Source organism: Canis lupus, chromosome 3 (genome assembly GCF_003254725.2).
Source record: "Canis lupus dingo isolate Sandy chromosome 3, ASM325472v2, whole genome shotgun sequence".
NCBI lineage: Eukaryota > Metazoa > Chordata > Mammalia > Carnivora > Canidae > Canis > Canis lupus.
In genome coordinates this window covers 75335892-75355201 of record NC_064245.1, presented here as the reverse complement: position 1 = coordinate 75355201, position 19310 = coordinate 75335892, and the positions used below count along the sequence as shown (strand labels likewise).

Genomic DNA, 19310 nt, shown 5'->3' with positions numbered 1-19310 from the left:
GTCGGGCTCCCTGCCTGGAGCCTGCTTCTCCCTCTGCCTGTGTCTCTGCCTCTCTGTCTCTCATGAATAAATAAAATCTTTTAAAAAAATGCAGAATCATAGGCTGTACTCCAGAACAACTAAATTGTAACCTACTTTTCTTTTTAACAAAATCCCCAAGTGATTCATATGCATAATAAAATTTGAGAAGAACTTGTCTAAGTTTTCTTGAAATTTCTATGATTTGAATTTTCATAATGAGCTGTTGGCCTGCTCATATCAATGACATATATTTTATCAATATACTACAAAAGCAATAATTAGCTTTATTTTTTAAAGCACTTAAAATCAAAATTAACTTCTATTAAAATATTAGTAAATATTTCCTTTTTTTTTTTTTAACTTTTATTTAACCACCACCATTTCCTGATCTGATATTTGAACATAATTTAGTTTTATCTTGAGGTTCTTAGAAGTGGTTTCTTTCACAACTTGGCTCTTGGCACACTCAAGGTTCTGCTTAAATGACTCATTCATTCACGTAGTTCCCGCTGTGTCTTACAGTGCATTCGTGCATTCATATTTTATGTTGGCTCTTTTATCCTTTCTCCGTCTACTTCCTGCTGGGGTGTTTAGGGAGATTAGTTCATAAAATTAGTATATATAAGATATTACCAAGAAGTCCTCCTACAGCAAATATTTTACAACATTGAGTCAACAAAGAATTATCTCTCATCTGCCTTCCACCGCCTACCTTAAGAACTTAATTTTTTTTTAATTTCCCTAAAAACAGGTGTGTATAGTGCTATGTAAAACTTCATATTTCCTGTTTTATTTAACTAGCTATCATTTTCAGTGAAGCTCCTAGAATACTTGTAATTTTGGCATTGGGTATCAGTGGAATTAGACTATCACAAATATATATGTATAATAGTTTAGTAAATTTATAACCAAAGTTCCTGTTCTTTCTGCAGTATTACTTTTATGCCTCATTTTCAAGCATTGTATCTCCTGTAAAGCTGGACCAGGATAAGTGAGGAATTTGCATAGCCTGGAGCACAAGTGCCTCCTTAGAAGCTATGTCCTGGATTCCTCAGTTACCTCACCTCTTATCCTGCCCCAATCTTCTGTAATAGTTATCTGTCACTGTGTAACAAATTATCCCAAATCTTAATGGTTTAAAACAACCGATATTTCTTATTACACAGTTGTGGGGGCCAGCACTCACTCGAGGAAAGGGGATTGCAGAAGAATGTGACTATCAGGCATCAGGGATCATTAGGGTCATCTCAGAAGTCTTCTCACCAACTCCCTCTTACACTCTTTAGAAAGCTATCCCTAGTTCTTTTCTGTCTACTTCACTTCCTCCTTCTCCCCCTCTGCCCCCTTTCTCTTCTTTTTCTAATCCAACATATATCATCATGCCTGGCAAAAAGGAACATTGTACCTATTGGTAAATGGATGGACTTGGAGTTTCATTATTTTACTATTTATTTGAAAGCTTTTTTTTCTTTTTTTGTCTTTTTTTTTTCATCATCATAAGTGTACTCTTTAATCCCCATCCCTTATTTTCCCCATTCCCCTACCCATCTCTCCTCTGGTAACCATCAGTTTATTCTCTGTAGTTAAGGGTCTGTTTCTTGTTTTTTTTTCTCTCTCTCTTTTTCTTTTGCTCATTTGTTTTGTTTCTTAAATTCTACATTTGATTGAAATTGTATGGTATTTTCCTTTCTCTGACTTATTTCATTTAGCATAGTATTCTCTAGCTCCATCAACATTATTACAAATGGCAATATATCATTCTTTTTTATGGCTGAATAGTATTCCATTATATAAATAATATTCATATATATATATACATTACTTCTTCTTTATTCATTCATCTATCAATAGACACTTGGGCTGCTTCCATAGTTTGGCCATTATAATAATGCTTCTATGAACATAGAGGTGCATGTATCCCTTTGAATTAGTGTCTTTGTTTGGATTATTGTATTTACTTTAAAAGATTTTTAAGTTATTTCATATATTCTAAAAAGCAGGAAATCTGCTCCTGCAATCTGGGAGCTAATCTGGTATTACCAAATAGGCCTTGGTGTCATCATGACATCACCTGGGACTCAGAGCTAGCCCGCAGTGTTCTTTCATTAAATGTAAACATTTCACAGGACATCATCATTTAAGACCATTCAGTGACTAATGAAGTCAAACAAAAAAAGACCACTGTCCAAATGACAAAAATGACCACTCATATCCTTATTCTGACTGATTATGAGTAGACTGTGACTTCATTACCAGCTATAGCATTACTCTTTCTTTGTCTTCTCATTTTCTAAATGAGAGTTATTAAGATACCCAATGATAGAACTATCCTAAGTCCCTAAGAGCATCCAACCCACAGCAAAGCCTTACTACCTCAAAACCTCCTCAAAATCACTTAACCCAAGCCCAACTCTTGCAATAAGCCCTTTCTAACATACTCTAATGGAGACACTGTCCATGTGTCCCTTTCACTCTCATGATGACAATTCATAAAATTAACTTTCTTTAACTACAGCTGCCCTATAGCCAAAGACAGCTGGTCTTTGGCTATAGGGCATTGGTCTTTTCAGTCACTCATCTTAAAAGTGATATAAATTAACCATTATGTACTATTTAGGAAGTATTTGTTTGCGATTATATAATGGTCTTTGTTTCTTTTATTATTTTTTTCAAAACTTGATTTATGAAAATAAAATAAAGATAGTAGTGTTCTATTTCACTTGCTGTAGGCACATGAGATTTCTGATGACGGGTCATCTGGTTCTGAACAGCCATTAAGCCAATACTATAACCAGAGTGAAAAACACTAGCCTCATTCTCTTTTGATTCTTACCTGTTCAATTACTCCTATTTCCAAGTGCACATGGGTAACACTGAACACAGTACTGATTGCCAACAAGAATTGAAATATATTTCCCTAGGAAATCACCACAGTATTGTTCTACCACTGTAATTTTGGCCTATTTTCTCCAAAAGCACTCTACCTATGTGATAGCCCCTGACTAAGCAGGAAATAGTTACATTGGAGTCTAATATTCCCAATCTTTAAGTCAATCCATGATAGAAAGTTTAGCATTTATAGAGGTATGTTACCTCCTTTGTAGTTCCGGGATATTTTTAAATGTAAAACTTGCATAAAAAAACTAAATGCTATTAAACTGAATTCCATACCTATAATTAAATTTTTCTGAGCTTTAGATTAGTCATATGTAAAGAAATAAAAGTTGGCATAACAAAGTACTTACATTGCTGCAAGGCAGCCAGCTTTTATTAATGGTGGGTTGAATATAAATTGAGCTCACTATCTTTAGGCGTATAGATAATTAAAGAAAGTATAACAGTGCCATTGTTTGATGACACCTCTGATTTAGTCATTTTAATTTCATTAAATTGTGTTCGACATTTTTTAAAAGATATTGTCGAGCAATCAATCAGAAAATCATACATGATTCTTGCTACTTGTCTTGGTAATAAAAGTGAATTGGATCTATGACTCAATCATTTTATAGGTGGTCAGTCATTATAAATGTATTTTTTATTAAATTTATTATAAATGTTAAATTTCTTAGATTGTAATGGGAATGAACCTACACTTTGTAACTATTGGATTTTCTTTTTCTTTTTGTATGAGAAGTAAATAGTTAAGAAGTAATAGAAATTCTACAAAACCAAGTAAAGCAGAAGAAAAAAAATATGCCTTAGGTATACAACAACAAACACTATTTTTGTACCAAAACAATAGTGATGTTCTGTAAAGAAGTCTAATTTTTTTTAGATAGGGGAGTGGGAGTTGCTTGCTTTTTGTTTTGTTTTCTGTTTCTGCTTTTTAAAATCCAGACATAACCTTCCTTAGGTCATAGTATTAAAAGATTAAATCACCATGTAAAATATCAACCAAAAAAGAGTGATCAAAAGTGTTGGCCATATGTTTCAGGGTACATGATAGCTGGCAGAGGAAAAGGGACATTAAATTTGTCACTAAATTTTGAGAAGAATGTTTTCTAAGTGTTCCAATCAAAAGTAAACGTGTTTCCAGGATTTGAAAATAGAAGAGGATGAAAAGATCTCTAAAGCATAAATCTAATAAATGTTGGTAAGTGATGCCAATGAAGAAAAAAGAGTGAATATGATATCTTAAAAATCATCAGTAGGGTGGCTCTAGCAGGACAAAATTTAATAAAAGTTAAAAAAAAGTAAATGGAGAAAAAGGCACATAATTTAGGATGAATATAAGAAAGGCACAGATGTCTCAGAATAGTTTCTAGAAATAGAAATCCTAGAATAACCTGAGGCTTGTGAAAAAAGGTAAAGGCAAGAAAATGGTATTTTTCCCTTATGTTTGGAGATGTAAGAAAAGGAAGAGTTACAGCCATTGCTTAGCACAGATGATGTAACATGATGGATGACAAAATGAGAAGCTTCTCAAATTTTGTTTTTATCATCTTCTCTATTCATGCTTAAATCGATGATCTTCAGACAAAAAAGTTTAGAATGAACTTTGGAACAAGAAAAAGGGTGCTGAACATTAGTAGCAGGAGCTCTTAGTATTTCTATAGCTGGAGGTAAATCCTAAATAGTCTTTGGAAATGTATTTTATCACTTCATGTGGTGCCTTATATTTAAAATATTTTCCCCAATAATTTAATGCTGGTAGTTTTATTACCAAAAATCTCTCTGTTTTACAGCCACATTCCAGTGCTAGTTACACATATTTTTTGTCTCTATTGTAATTAGGTAATTTATCAATTTAAGGATATTGCCTGTCTATGACATTAGTTGTTTTGGGTTTTTTTCACACCTGAGAAACCATTTGCTATTCAACCTTTTATTATAACTGGTAATTACCTACTCAATCCACTTTAGGCTTCATATAGATCAGTTTTATGAGACAGTATAATCTACCCATACCTTCTCTTAAATAAATACAGTCTAAGTAGAACATCATATTTGGGTTTTAATATATAAAGATACTTTAGTAGACTGAATCAAATTTACTTTTGTTATAGTTTTGGTTCCTGCATATAAACTGAAAATGGGATATATGCATCAAAATATGTTTCATCCTTTGCATTCCATGCAACAGAGATAAATGGTGATCCAAAGGCTCTGACACAGTATCTTGTTTGAAAAAGTCTTCATTAGCAGTGAAGAGAGCAAGGGAATGAAAATAGGGATTCAAGAAGCAGAGAATGCTTGATTATCTACAGTGATGAGAAAATGGGTGAAAAAGATGGGTAGCTTGAAATGAGGGATGGGGAACGATCATAACTAGGGTCTTGAGACAAATGAGGAATGTTTGCAGTCTGCTGTTGAGCAAGAGTAAGGCAGATGCCTGCTACCAGGAGATAATGCCAGAAAAGGGAGGAAAAGTCAACTAAGGATGTGAGGAAGGAGCCCAGAAAAAGAGCCTCGTGTAGTGGCTCAACTAAGGAGAACTTATGATAGAACCACAGGCAAAGAATACATGGCTTCAAATCCAGCTCAGACTATTTTCTAAAAGAAGGAAAAATATGATCTTTGCTGACACAAACATGAAATGTGGGTGTATAATTTTCTGTATATGAGGGTGAGGGAATTCCAGGATGGTCATTATTAAAGCCACTTTGTGTTACTAGACATTGTCCTCCTCACTGTGGCCTTCTTGAGGTGAGGGGATGTCAGTCTTCATCACTGCATAACAAAGTGTCCCTCATAGAATGAGTATTGAATATGTATGGGATTGAATCTTAAGTCTAGTTTAGCAAGAATAGAAAATTTTGGAAATACAAAAATGCCTAAAGAAGAAAAAGAAACTCACACTTTAACATTTCTATGTAGTAGGTAAGTTTAATTTTCAGTGCAATTCTTCTTTTTTTAGCTTTTTTTTTTTCTATGCACTTGTATAATTTTACGTTTTTTGATAGCTCGGGGAATTGCAAAAAACAGTAAATACATTCATTTTCACTAAATATATTGTGACCATTTATTAGCCATTTAGTCTTTCTCTAAACCATGAATTTAACATCATGGCTGCATATTAGTTCATAAATTCATAATAATAATAATTATTATTATAATTATAATAATGTTATAAGTGGCAGTTGTGGTCATAGAAGGAACAATAGTAGCAATAAAAGCAGTAGTTGTCAACAAATCCAAATATATTACATACTTATTGTATGCAGAGCAAATCCCAAAAGTACTCTATATGTATCATTTTAATGTTCTAAAGGCACTATAGTATGGATATTATATGTCATCCACTTTATAAATGGAGGGAACAGACTTTTAGAGGCCAACTAATTTGTACGCTTAGGTGTGTTAAATATACCAATGTTCAACCCTAGCCGAGACCGATTGAATTAGAATGTGTGGAGTCATTTCCAGGATCTATATATTTAAGAAGCAACATGGATGACTCCCAAACTGCCCATTTTGGAAAACACTTTGGCAATGTTTTCACCAGATTTATCTAAGATTTAAACCTGGTCTGATGCCAAAGGCCTTAGCACTATACTCTACTGCATCTCAAAGTGTAGCTCACCATGATTTAAGCAGTCTCATTTTGGTGTATTTAGATTATTTATATCTTTATATAACTAGTGCTGAGATGAGAACCTCATACAGTAGAATTTTTTTCAGATTATTGTTTAGTATCAAATTCTATAACTAAAAAAAAAGTAATAAACATTACAATTTAGCTATTTCCCTATCAGAAAGGGAGACAGAACGTAAAGACTGCTAACTCTGGGAAACGAACTAGGGGTGGTAGAAGGGGAGGAGGGCGGGGGGTGGGAGTGAATGGGTGACGGGCACTGGGGGTTATTCTGTATGTTAGTAAATTGAACACCAATAAAAAATAAATTTAAAAAAAAATTTAGCTATTTCCCATAGTAATCAGATGAGATAGCAGGAGGTCACCATAGATTCTACTGATAGTAGCAAACTTGAAAATTACAGTGATGACAAGAGAGAAGGAGAGAGAAAGAGATTTAGTTCATATTTGAATTTAATCTCCCAAAACACTATTAGGTCAGTTATGTACATTTCATCATACTCTGAGTCCTCATTCTTTTTTTTTTTTTTTAAGGTTTTATTTATTTATTCATGAGAGACAGAGAGAGAGAGAGAGGCAGAGACACAGGCAGATGGAGAAGAAGGCTACATGCAGGTAGCCTGATGTGGGACTCAATCCCAGGACTCCAGGATGAGGCCCTGGGCTAAAGGCAGTGCTAAACCGCTGAGCCACCCGGGCTGCCCTGAGTCCTCATTCTTAAAGTAACTTTTTTACCCCATTTTTATGAATGAAACTCCCTCAGAACTTTTTAAGCTTTACATTTTTCTATAATATCATTTAAAGTTGGTGATAATTTTAACATTAAAGATAAGATGCATGAGAAAACTAAAAGAATACCTACAAATAAAGTAGGTAGCTTATTCTTTGTCCTTCTGAAAATATAAATGGCAAAGGACAAAAATCATGTGACATATTAAGTCCTATTGGGGCATTTTTTAATAACTAAAATAGAGTCATCCTATAAAAGAGAGTAGAAACAGAAAATTATTTGTAAGGTATTTATGATATAAAGTTTATAGTAAAACCTATTTTATAAAAAAATGTATAAAAATAAAATCGGAAAGAGATAGTAATGGCATTCCTGTCTACATTTATTTTTGTCTCTCTTTTTAAAACAAGTTATAAATTATTTGGATACTTTTTTTTAGCTCTTATTATTTACTATCTATACTATAAAAGTTGGATAAAACAGATCTTAAATTTATCCACTTTCAATCTGGAGAGCAGTTCTGTTACTCTGTAGAATATATTGTTTGTGTCTGTCCAGAACACTTCCAAGGAAATCTCAACATAACAGTTTTGTCATATATTTTGTTTTAAACAATGACATGAATTTGCCTGACTTCTTACAATGCTGTCACAATTTTAGACTGATGATATAGCTACACTATATATTGATCTTCAGTTAAAAAAGAATGTAGGCCCAACTAGACATCAATCTCTTCCTTTATTTCCTCTTATATAAATTTTAAGGAAATAAAATTCTGTAATTTAGAAATTGTTTCCCAGGGACATAGTTGACTTTCTTTCATAAAACTTAAGTTTTCAAATCTCATGATGTAAATGTAAAACAAAAAAAATTCACATTTGACAAATTTAATAAATATTTATTTAGCACCTACTGTGGGCCAGAAAATCTACTCTAGAGCTACTTCAGTAAGTTTTAGAAGAAGGATCTAGGAATTACTGCTGGATTACATGTGGTGGAAGAAAGCAAGAGGAATCAAGGATAGATCCTAAATTTCACTTAAGTAGGTAGGTAAATATCCATGTTCATTTATAAGATGGGGAAATCTCAGAGAACAGATTTGTGGAAAAAATCAATTGTTCTAATTTAGACACATTATTTCTGAATGTCTGTTACATCCAAATAGACATATCTAGCACATGATTGTCTTCTAGTCATAAATTTAGATGAAAATTCAAGGCTGGAGAAATTGAGAGTTTTTAGTATTAGGACTCTTATTCTCATTATACTTTTACTCTCTGAAGTCACTAGGAAGATGGCACAGAGAACAAAGAGAAGAAAACAAAGTAGTTAACCCTAGAGGTCAAACAAAGGATGGGAACCTCAACAAGTGAACCTGAAATGGAGTGACCAAGGAGATAGAGGGATATCAGTAGAATGTTATCTCATAGGAACAAAGATAAGAAATCTTATAAGACAGAGTAGTTCTTTTTTTTTTTTTAATTTTTATTTATTTATGATAGGCACACAGTGAGAGAGAGAGGCAGAGACACAGGCAGAGGGAGAAGCAGGCTCCATGCACCGGGAGCCCGACGTGGGATTCGATCCCGGATCTCCAGGATCGCGCCCTGGGCCAAAGGCAGGCGCTAAACCGCTGCGCCACCCAGGGATCCCAAGACAGAGTAGTTCTGTTGAATACTATTGAGTTTAAGAAAAATTCAGACCCAATAGAACAATGAATTAAGCAACATGGAGGTCATTAGTGACTCTTACAAGAGTAGTTATAAGTTTGGAAATAATAGTTTGAAAAAAGTAGGGGAGATCAGGAAGTGGTGAAAAAAACATAGGAAACCCTAAAACTAATGTTTCAGGAAGAGGGAAATAATTAAATTCATATGGACACTTACTTTGTCTTTAACATTTATTTGCTGTTATACTTTACAGATATTATATTTTCTCTCAAAAGTAAAATATTTCCCTTTGAGAAGGGATTCTTAGGAAACCTTCATCACCTTAGGTCTGAAATATTTGAAAAATAGCCAAAAAAGCCAAGATTGAAGGAGACCAAGAAAAAGGAGAATAGTAAGCAATTAAGTCAGAAAGGTAGCATATATCTGAGCATGTAGGATCTTTGGACCAGGGTAATGATCTTAGGTTGAATCCTATGTAAAAATGAGTAACCATTGGTAAGTGTTGAGCACAAAAGTAACATGATTCAAAGTATACTTTTAAAGGATTGATTTGGTCCTCTATTGAGTGTATATATACTATAGCAAAAAAGACAGGACAAAGACTCAGTAAACATGAGATATTATTATTCATTTTATTATTTCATAGTGTCTTTTGTAGAACTACCATGGAACATACCATGAACTTTTAGAGTCACTTGATAGAGGAGGAGGGAAATTTCAAGGTGTCCACTCCAATGACCTAATCACGTCTGAAAGACCCCCGTCTCCTAATACCATCACATTGGGGGTTAGGATTTAATATATGAATTGAAGAAAGACATAAATTTTCTCTTTCTATAGCAAATTTTCTCTTGTTTGTATAGCAAATACAAACACAATATAAATTAAACACACATACATATATACGTGTTCTAGAGAATAGTCCTTTGTCAGCTATATATGTAGCAAAGATCTTCTCATACTTCATAAAATTATCTTTTTACTATCTTTAAAATAACTCTTAAGTAAACAGGGTTTGTAATTTTAAATAGTCAAGTTTACCAACTTTATGTTCTGTCTTTTTTAAAGATTTTATTGATTTGAGAGAGTGAGAGAGTAGAAGTGGAAGGGGTGGGGAGGAGCAGAGAGAGACGGAAAGGGACAAGCAGACTCCCCATTGAGCAGGGAGCCCAGATGCAAAGCTTGATCCCAAAACCCTGAGATCATGACCTGAACCAAAAGCAGATACTTAACTGACTGAGCCACCTCGGCATCTCTGTTATGTCTTGTTTAAGACTTCCTTCCTTTTCCAAAGTGATGAAAGATAATACTTTTCTGTATTATATTTTTTAAGCTTTAGAGTTGGACTTTAATTTTTTTAGATCATCTGTGACTGATTTTATAGTATGAGCTGATATAGGGGTCCAATTTTATTCTATCCTTATAGACAACTAATTATCCTAACACTATTTACTGATTAAGTTATTATTCTCTATCTTTACCACCAAATCTCCTTAAAAAATTAATTCTTGACATTAATATAACTACTTAATTTATTCTTTCTCAAGAGTACATTAGCTATTAATGACATAATTCTTCAGTAAACATTTTACAATCATATTTTTAAGTCTATCAAAAATGTAGAGACATGTTTGGCATTACATCAAATCCATAAATGAATTCAGGGAATATTGATATCCTAATGTTGAGTATTCAAAACTATAAACATGTTTTTTTTTCAAGATACTTTGAAGATTTTATTGTCTAACTTTTTATTGCTATACAGGAAACAATATATCTTGTACTTTTTATCTAGTTACCTTGCTGAACTCTCTTACGAATTCTAATATTGTAGTGGATTCCCTTTGGCATTCTCTATGTACAAAATCTATAAATAATAGCTTTTTTTCATTTTCAATCTTCATATCTTCAGTTTCTTTTCTTTCTCTCTTAGAGCAGTAGCTATAAACGCCAGTACGATACCGGGAAGAATTTATATTATCAGGCTCCCTTGTTTCAGATCTCAAATACAATGTTCTAACATTTCACTGTGAGTGGGATGTTTGCTGTATGTTTTTGTAGACTCTATCTGGTTAAAAGAATTCCTTTCTCCACTCATACTTCTATATGCGAGAATTAGAATTCATTCAATCATAAATGAATTGTGACTTATATCAAACTTTTTCTGCATCTATCCTGATGAACATACTTCATTTACTTGTGTAAAGACAACCTTTGTAAAATGACTGGAAGTGAGAGTGGAGAGTTAAAGATTTCCATGAGAGACATTTCATCTTCCCACCCTTCTGCATTCTTACCCTTTATATATAATCCCTTCGTAATTTAACCTGGATGCTTTCCTCACCCTGCCTCACTAGAATCTCCCTCCTATATCCCATATAGACATCGAATCTTTGTAGTTCTTCTCAGGAGCTCAGTAAAGTTTTTCCTACCCAACTTGTAACCAAAACACATTTTAAACTATTTTAAACCTTTCAGGGACACCCAGGTGGCTCAATCAGTTAAATGTCTGATTCCCTTGATTTCAGCTCAGGTCATGATCTCAGGGATATAAGAACAAGCCCTGCATGGGGCTTCATACTGAGCATGGAGCCTGTTCAAGATTCTCTGTCTGTCTCTCTCCCTTTTCTCTCTCTCTCAAAATAAATAAGTGAATTACTTGAAACCTTTCATAATAGCTTTTCTAAAAACAAACAAAACATAAACATGAGTTTCTTCTTCAGTTCAAATAAGATTCCACATAAGATAAAATGAAACACACTATGGTTATTATCAGCTATAGATTTTGATGTATTATTCTTATGGTCTTAAAGAAGGATATAAAATATATTCCATTTTCTCTGGAGTCAGCCTTAATGAAGCATTGACATTTAATTATTGTTCCAAATAGTCTAAGTCAGACATTAGGATGATCTGGGGCCCACTCAGCCATTTATGTGTTATTAGGTACTCAGAATATGTCTCTGGGCATAAAATTGGCCTGAATACTTAAAATTCTATTACTTCAAAATTATTTACCATGACTTTTTGGATGTTGAGGGCAGAGGGGAAAAATCATAAGGAATGCATAATATATGTTTACTTTAAGATGTTAAAAATAAATGTTTTAAATTTGTTCTCTTATGAGATTTTTTTTTTTCTCAGTTTCAGGCTAGATGGCCAAGCACATTTGCCATTTCCTATTTTAATCCTGAGAAAGAAATGTTCATCTAAGTGTGTTTCTCCTATGATGAACTTTTAGGACATCTGTCTGGGATCAGAGGTTTACTAACACATTACAAAACTGCCTGCTGAACTGTGTTGGGGAAATTTTTTCTTCACTTAAATATGTTTGAAACGGGATCTTGAGTGGAAAATCCCTGTACATGTAAAAGCATTTATTAAAATTAATAAGATCTATTTACAACATTTGTAATAGTGTCAGAGGAAAGGCAAATAATAAAACAGAATTTTTTTCTTGCCACAATAATTCTCTTGTTTGGAAAGCCTAGCTCTAAGGCTCTCATTTTATAATATGGTTAATGAGAATAAATGGGATTTAGAAAAAAAAAAATGAAGCTTATATCCTTCCTCTCCTCATTATTACCTCTGTGACCTTGAGCAAGTTGCATGTACCTCTTTGAATTTTGATTTTCTTCTTCTATAAATAGGTTTAATAACATTTACCTTTAATAATACTGCAATACTGCAGTGAGGACCAGAATTAAGGCATATATTTGACACATGTAAGTAATCAACAACTGGTAACAAGTATATTTGACAAAGAAGAAAGAAATGAACCTTTTGGAAAATAGATATTATAAAATAATTACTTTGCCTTACAAAAGAAGATTTCACTTTGGTAAAAATTTTATTTTTCAATAGTAAATTTGGCATAATAATTTCATGATTCCAGGATTTTAAAAAAATATTTTATTTATTTATTCATGAGAGACACACAGAGAGAAGCAGAGACATAGGCAGAGGGAGAAGCAAGCTCCCCATGGGGAGCCCAATGAAGGACTCAATCCCAGGACCCCGGTATCACCACCTGAGCCAAAGGCAGATGCTCAACCACTGAACCACTTAGGTGCCCCTGATTACAGGATTTTGTAAGAATTTAGTGGGATAATGGATATAAAGTGTTTATAACAGTGTCTGGTAAAGAGCAGATACTCAATAAATGGTTGCTGCTATTAATGTTATTATTAGTAATATTATTATTACAAACAGACTTCTTTTTTCAACAAGAAATTCATTCCTAAAGAGCAGATAAGTTTTGTTTAAAAATCATTGCACAGAGAGGTTGCTTAAAGTTCTGGGGCAATGTTCAGCCATTGCCAGGTGGTAACCATAGGTAATATGAAATGAACAATACAACCTAAGGCAGATCAATGCATGAAATTTTGAGTGATTTATATACAACCTAACTCAAATTTCCAGAGATAACACATTTATGGAAACAAAGTATAAATTAGTGATTGGAAGATACTGCTCAATGTTGAGAAGAGACCAATGAGATGAGAGGTAGAAGTCAAAAAGGACTTTTTTTTCATTTTTAATAATAGATGCTTTAGACAAACAACAACTAAAAGAATGTCAACTGTTGCTAATGTCAACAGTTATTCAACAATTATGTTAACAAAATGTTAACACTTCCTAATTTAGAATACAGGTGAATAATAAAATTATTTGTATTTTATTTTATTTATGCTCTTTGTATTTTAAATTTCTCAAGATCAATTTGTAAAGGTGTTAAAAATTTCAAAGAAGAGAAGCCAGGTGTATGTATGACTATCTCCAAGACTGATATAAATATAGGAGAATGCTCTTGAGATGAAGGATACTATTGAATGTTGGAAAGATAGCATTCAGAGAGAGTAGCAGGCTGGCTCAGCAATGAAAAGGAAGATTATGTGTTCTCAAAATTTGCCTGTTCCTAGCAGATGACAAAATCTGCTCAGAAGCCATGCCCTTGGGTATCATTTGCAGAATTGTTTTAAATACACCCATCATTAGGGAACCAGTTCACAGAGGTGACAGCATAAGGGAAATCATCTTTCTTTGCGATCATGTCCTGGATCTTTCCAAATAGAAGAGGTCAGCTTCAGGTCCCTTTGATGACAGCCTCACTGTTTCATCAGATATAAGCTGCATTCTTAAATGCTGAGGGGAAAATAAAGCATCCATCTGCCAAGTGTGATGCTGACCTTTCCTCTGAGAAGATTTCTTTGGACAGTAAGTACCCAGCTCTGCAGTTTGCCTTGAATTTGACATAAACAAGGTGCTGAATGGTTGTCTAAAAAAAATAATAATAAATAATAATAATAATAAAAAATAATAAGTGGCAGGCCAAGCACATTCTATGTTTCTCTCTGGGAATTCTAGTATTTTTCTTAAATGCTATATTGATTTCCCTTCATTTTAGCAAATGAAATTCATATAGTCACACTGTTTCATTTTCTAGTAACTAATACAGATTTCGTACTATAACAAAATCCAACCTTATCCCATTTATTTTTCATTTTGTAGTTGAATTAGTTGATTTCTAGTAATTGCTTCAATTAAATGGCTCCAGGCCATCTGTCAATTCTTTCTGTTGCCTTTCTAGGTGTCTAGAGAGGACATTTGTCTGTAGGTTAGGCATTCATAGTTTTATCAGCAGCTTGCTGAGATTTATTGCCAAAGGCCTTTACCTTCCAGTCTTATAGGTGAGGGAGGGCTGATAGGTAATTTCTTTTAGCATATGAGATAGATAGATAGGTAAATAGATGGTAGATAGATAAGTAAAAATCTTTATCACTTAAAAATATTGGTTTATAAACTTTGATTAGATTCTTTCTATGAAAACATCTACTTCATATAGCAAGGAAGACATGTGTACCAAACACATTTTCTGCTGTAGCCTCCCTTACATCTTCAGCAGGAAGCATTTCTACAGAGAAGCAATACTTCATTTCAAGGACAGCCTTTTAGGAATATTAACAAGTTAGGACATGATGCTCCAACAAAAATAATTAACACCTCCATTCAACTCTGAAATTGTTCTGTAGAAGTTGAAAAATAACATGATATTGTGTGAGTTGATAGAATTTAATTCCAAAATGATGTGAGTTTGTTCACAAAGATTCGAAGTTATTAAAAACTCCTTTTCATTGGTTTTTGTCACGCTCATATAGTATTCTAAATGGATTGATTTATTGTAACACTCAGACATATCTAATCACTCCATAAAGTCCCCTCTTTCCCAGTGTTAAATATAATAGATTTTAAAATTCTTACCTCTTATATGCTGATTTTTGCAATTCTCTCTTCTACACATTGTTTAATAAGATCGCTGATCATATTCACTTCTAACTCACTAATTCTTTAGCTTGTATTTTTGCTGATTGCTTTTCAATAACAAGAAAAGTGCTAAATTACCTCTAAATAAATTTATTTGAGACTATGTTAAACATTCCCCATCAATTCATCAAATTCATCCTCGGTTTTACAATGAAAGGACTGATGCTGAAAGAAATGTCCTCATTAATATTTCCCACATTACAATCTCATGAAGAGATTATACTGACATTCGTGTAAATGGAAGAACAGAGATTGAGTAAGCAAGGCAGGGAGGTCAGAGGCAGGGAGGTCAGAAAGGAGGCTCACTTTGCCTTATGTTTTTGCATTGTGCAGGCATAAGATTAGCAAAATGATATATGAGATACCATTAGAGAAATTCAGAAGATAAAATGGCAAATTACAATTGTAGTATTAAAAAATCAGGTAGAAGATAAAGAAGCAACAGAATGGAAAAATACACATCATCAAGCAAAGTCAATTCAGTTCCTAAACTTGCAGGTTATTCAAGATTGATTCGCCAATCTTTTGTACATTCATTTCTTCCTTCATCATTTGTTCATCTGAACATTAGCTGAGAGTATACTATATACAAACACATGACTGAAGATATTTCTTTCCGTATCAACCTCTTCATTGTAAAATTGACAATGAATTTAGTGAACTGATGGGGAATACTACCCTTAGCTACTCCAAGCTTTCATGGAGGCAAAATAGATTTGAATCAAGTAAACTGACTTTTGTTAATATCATAGATAGTTAATTACCTATACTCTCTGGTGAGATTCCATATAATATGAAAGGGCCTTAAGAAAAAACATTTCAAGGATATGTTGCCTATAAAATCGTGCTACCTGGCAATACTCTACACTGTTTATGAATAGAGCATGTGTTGTGTTTGGCTAAACTTTCATTTTGAAGTTTATTCCTTCCCAGCGCACATAACAGGTAATCTTAGGGAAGTAGTACTGGTATGCCATGGAGTGGAGAAGAAACAAAGACTTTCTCTGAGACTTGAAGTCAATTGTGAATAAGTGAGACTACTGGATGCTGTTGTATCCTGAGTCTTTTGAACATTGCTAAAGAATGGGATGCCTGTTTCTTCCTATTGATTTTGGGGAAATGAGATCCAGCTATTTGCCAGCGTGTCCTGGACACAGTCCTTCCCAGAGGCAGAGGTCTGGTCTGCATGACCTTTCAAGGTCCCTCCCAAATCTGTAACCTGATGCCATGAACTAAAACTTGGTGTTCTATTCCAAGACAAGGAATTAAATATTTATAGATAAGTTTTTCATCTAATGATCTTGTTTCTTTTTATATTTAATTCTAGCAGTTGGTTTGAGAAAGCCTAAAGGTTCTATTCAAAATTTTATGAATCCCTAGGCCCACCAGGTTGTTAATTGGACGGTGTATTACTATAAAGGAAGTGAGAAATGCTTGGCATAATTGTATAACGTTTGTTTTCTCTGCTCTGTGGGAATTCTCAGGGGTTTCATTAGCAGATGGTTAGTGAAAGCCAGCATCCTGGAGTCTGGACTGGTGAATATCATTCTTCTTAATTATTCAACAACTAGCCTGCACAGGTCAGGTCTAAAACACAGATATTAAATTCAGAGTATCCTTAATAATAAATTGCCTTATCTAGATTTAGATTTTTATTCTCTTCAATTAAGTAATGCTAGGGGTGTGAAACACTAATTTATCAGAGACGTTGAATGTTATTTACTTGTGAGTCACCATTAGCTTAGATTTATAAACTGGATTTTATTCAAAGCCATTTAGTCACCATTTATATACTTAGCAAATATACTGAAAAGCTAAACTAAGGCATTTCTCCAAAAAACAACTTATAGAGGCAGATTCTTCCCTTAGGATTGATGCAGTGATTGATTGAATAAGTAAGATAAGACACCAAGTAAATAGTTAACTATCATAGTTAACTATCATGATAAGCTTGTTGAATTGATGGCCTTGATTTGAATGTCAACCTGATCAAAACCATTATGCCTCTGGCTACATTTTGGCTCTGGCTCTTTATTCCTTAGAAAGGGATACAATAATTTTGTAAACAATTGGCCATGTGTCAATGTTGAAACTTGGTGATAGTTATGTAAGAATTCATTATTCTGTTGATTTTTTTTTTGCATTTTTTAAAGTTTCCTATATTAAGAAAAAAAATTAAATTTATAAAGAGCTGTGCTTTAAGGATATAAAATGGAAAATAACAAATGTGGTAAAAAGTAGTAAATATTTGTTGTAAATGTCAAATATCTAATCCAAGCCTTAGCTGTCATGCTAGATAATGTTACTTAATAATGATCTGCCCTGAAGCTTTATCACATTCATGCTGAAACTAATGTGGATTTCCCACTGGCATAAGCATACTCCAATCTCAAACTCCTGAAGTCAAGGGATCCAGCTCTCTGAGGCTCCACTATGGCAAGCAAATACTCTATAATCAGTTTTATCCAGGTTAATCTGATTGTACCAACTCTCCTGCTTAATACAAAGAAGGAGCCTGATGACGCATCTTTACATTGACTCTTCCTTCTCCCTTCCCTCATTCCACTCCTCTCTACTCATGGTCTTTGGTATTGATTTTCTAATAAAGACTAGGATACAGGCTTTGCCTTAGGCACTTCATACTGCAGTTACAGCTCTGTTGGAAACTTAAACAGAGGGGGGTACCGAAGAAAACTTAACATTAAAATATGTTTTATTGGTGTTTGGGGGGAATACCTTGGCAGTATGTGTCCTTATCACATATCTGTGGAAAGAGAAATCATATATGTGGAAAAAAAGATTACATCTCCTTGAAAAACAAAGATGCTGTTTCAGAGTAGTCATCTTGGTATAGGACATAAATTGTTATGATGAGAACAATCTAGCAGTATTTTCCAAAATACAATTCTGGACATGCACCAACACAGACCATATTCCGGGCCATGAAAACACCTTAACAAATTTAAAAGAATAGGAAACATATGCTTTCAGACTATAAGACAATTACACTAATGTATGCTTTTAGACAATATTAGACTTAAACTAGAAATAAATAACAGAAATATAGCTGGAAAATCCCCCCAAATAGTTGGACATTAAAGAGCACACTTCCAAATAACACATGCAGCAAATAAGAAACCTCAAGAGGAATGAAAAAATATTTGAACGAAATGAAAATGAAAATATAACATCAAAATTGTGGTATGCAGTGAAAGTAGTATAATTCACAAGTCCATAGGCCATTGCCAATTTTTTTTTTTGCTCTACCCCTAAAAGATAAGCTAATGATCTAAACCTCTAACCCAGCTTGGCTATGATATGATTGGAAGCATATTTGGATGAATTAATTAATTAATAGACACTTCCTCTCACCTAGAGACCATTTCTAAAATTTCAGCTGTGCTACTTAGGAAAAAATAATCCACACAGCTGTGGGAGCTAGATTTCTAATTCTATATCTGTTAAAATTCTTAATAGGACTGCTTTATTCTATTTATGTCCACTGCATTAGTCACCTCTTGGAAGAGTATTTCAAAAGCTTCTAACAAGCCTTTTACAATCCACCATAAATTTAAATTATTTTAGTTTCTGGGATTTCTTGTTTGTGTTAGAATTAAATTTGCTATAAGGATATTCTTATTTTATTGGAAGATGATACTCTGGATACCGGAATTTTCTTTGAAATTATGCAAAGAAAAATGTGATTTTTTAAGAAAAAATACAGTTAATTTTGGAGAATGAATTTTTTCTACAAGACTTGAATGGAATTGCAATTTTCTGATTTGAATTAGTTGTTCTTTTTCCTTTTCCAAGAGCCAACACATATCACTGAAAGAGGTCCTTTAAGGGGTCCATTGTGAAGTTTCATGTATCATGGCATGACCTACGATGTAAAAGGGGTCCATTTTGAAGTTTCATGTATCATGGCAAATAGTAAACTTGCACATTTAGACCTAATTTTAGATTAACAAGTTCTGCCTTGGTCAAGGAAACTTAGCTAGGGTGTGCTTCTGATACATACAGGAACAAA

At 33.5% G+C, this 19310-nt stretch overlaps 2 long non-coding RNA genes across 7 annotated transcripts in view; one reads left to right on the top strand and one right to left on the bottom strand.

The window, feature by feature from the left end:
- Positions 1–12484, top strand: part of LOC112653727 (uncharacterized) — a 49087-nt gene extending 36603 nt beyond the window's left edge. For 2 of the 4 annotated variants that reach the window (XR_003132447.3, XR_003132446.3), the window contains exons 4-6: positions 3956–4114; positions 8193–8332; positions 12101–12484. This is a non-coding gene — a long non-coding RNA (uncharacterized LOC112653727). The remainder of the gene's footprint in view (positions 1–3955; positions 4115–8192; positions 8333–12100) is intronic. The other 2 variants (XR_003132448.3, XR_003132449.3) reach the window with 1 other exon arrangement.
- LOC112653728 (uncharacterized) overlaps positions 1–19310 on the bottom strand; it is a 72955-nt gene that overhangs the window by 17980 nt on the left and 35665 nt on the right. The window contains exon 4 of one of the 3 annotated variants that reach the window (XR_003132451.3): positions 416–602. The exons of 1 other annotated variant lie outside the window; for it this stretch is intronic. This is a non-coding gene — a long non-coding RNA (uncharacterized LOC112653728). Of the gene's footprint in view, positions 1–415; positions 603–19310 lie in introns of those variants that run through there. One more of the 3 variants, XR_003132452.3, reaches the window with a different exon arrangement.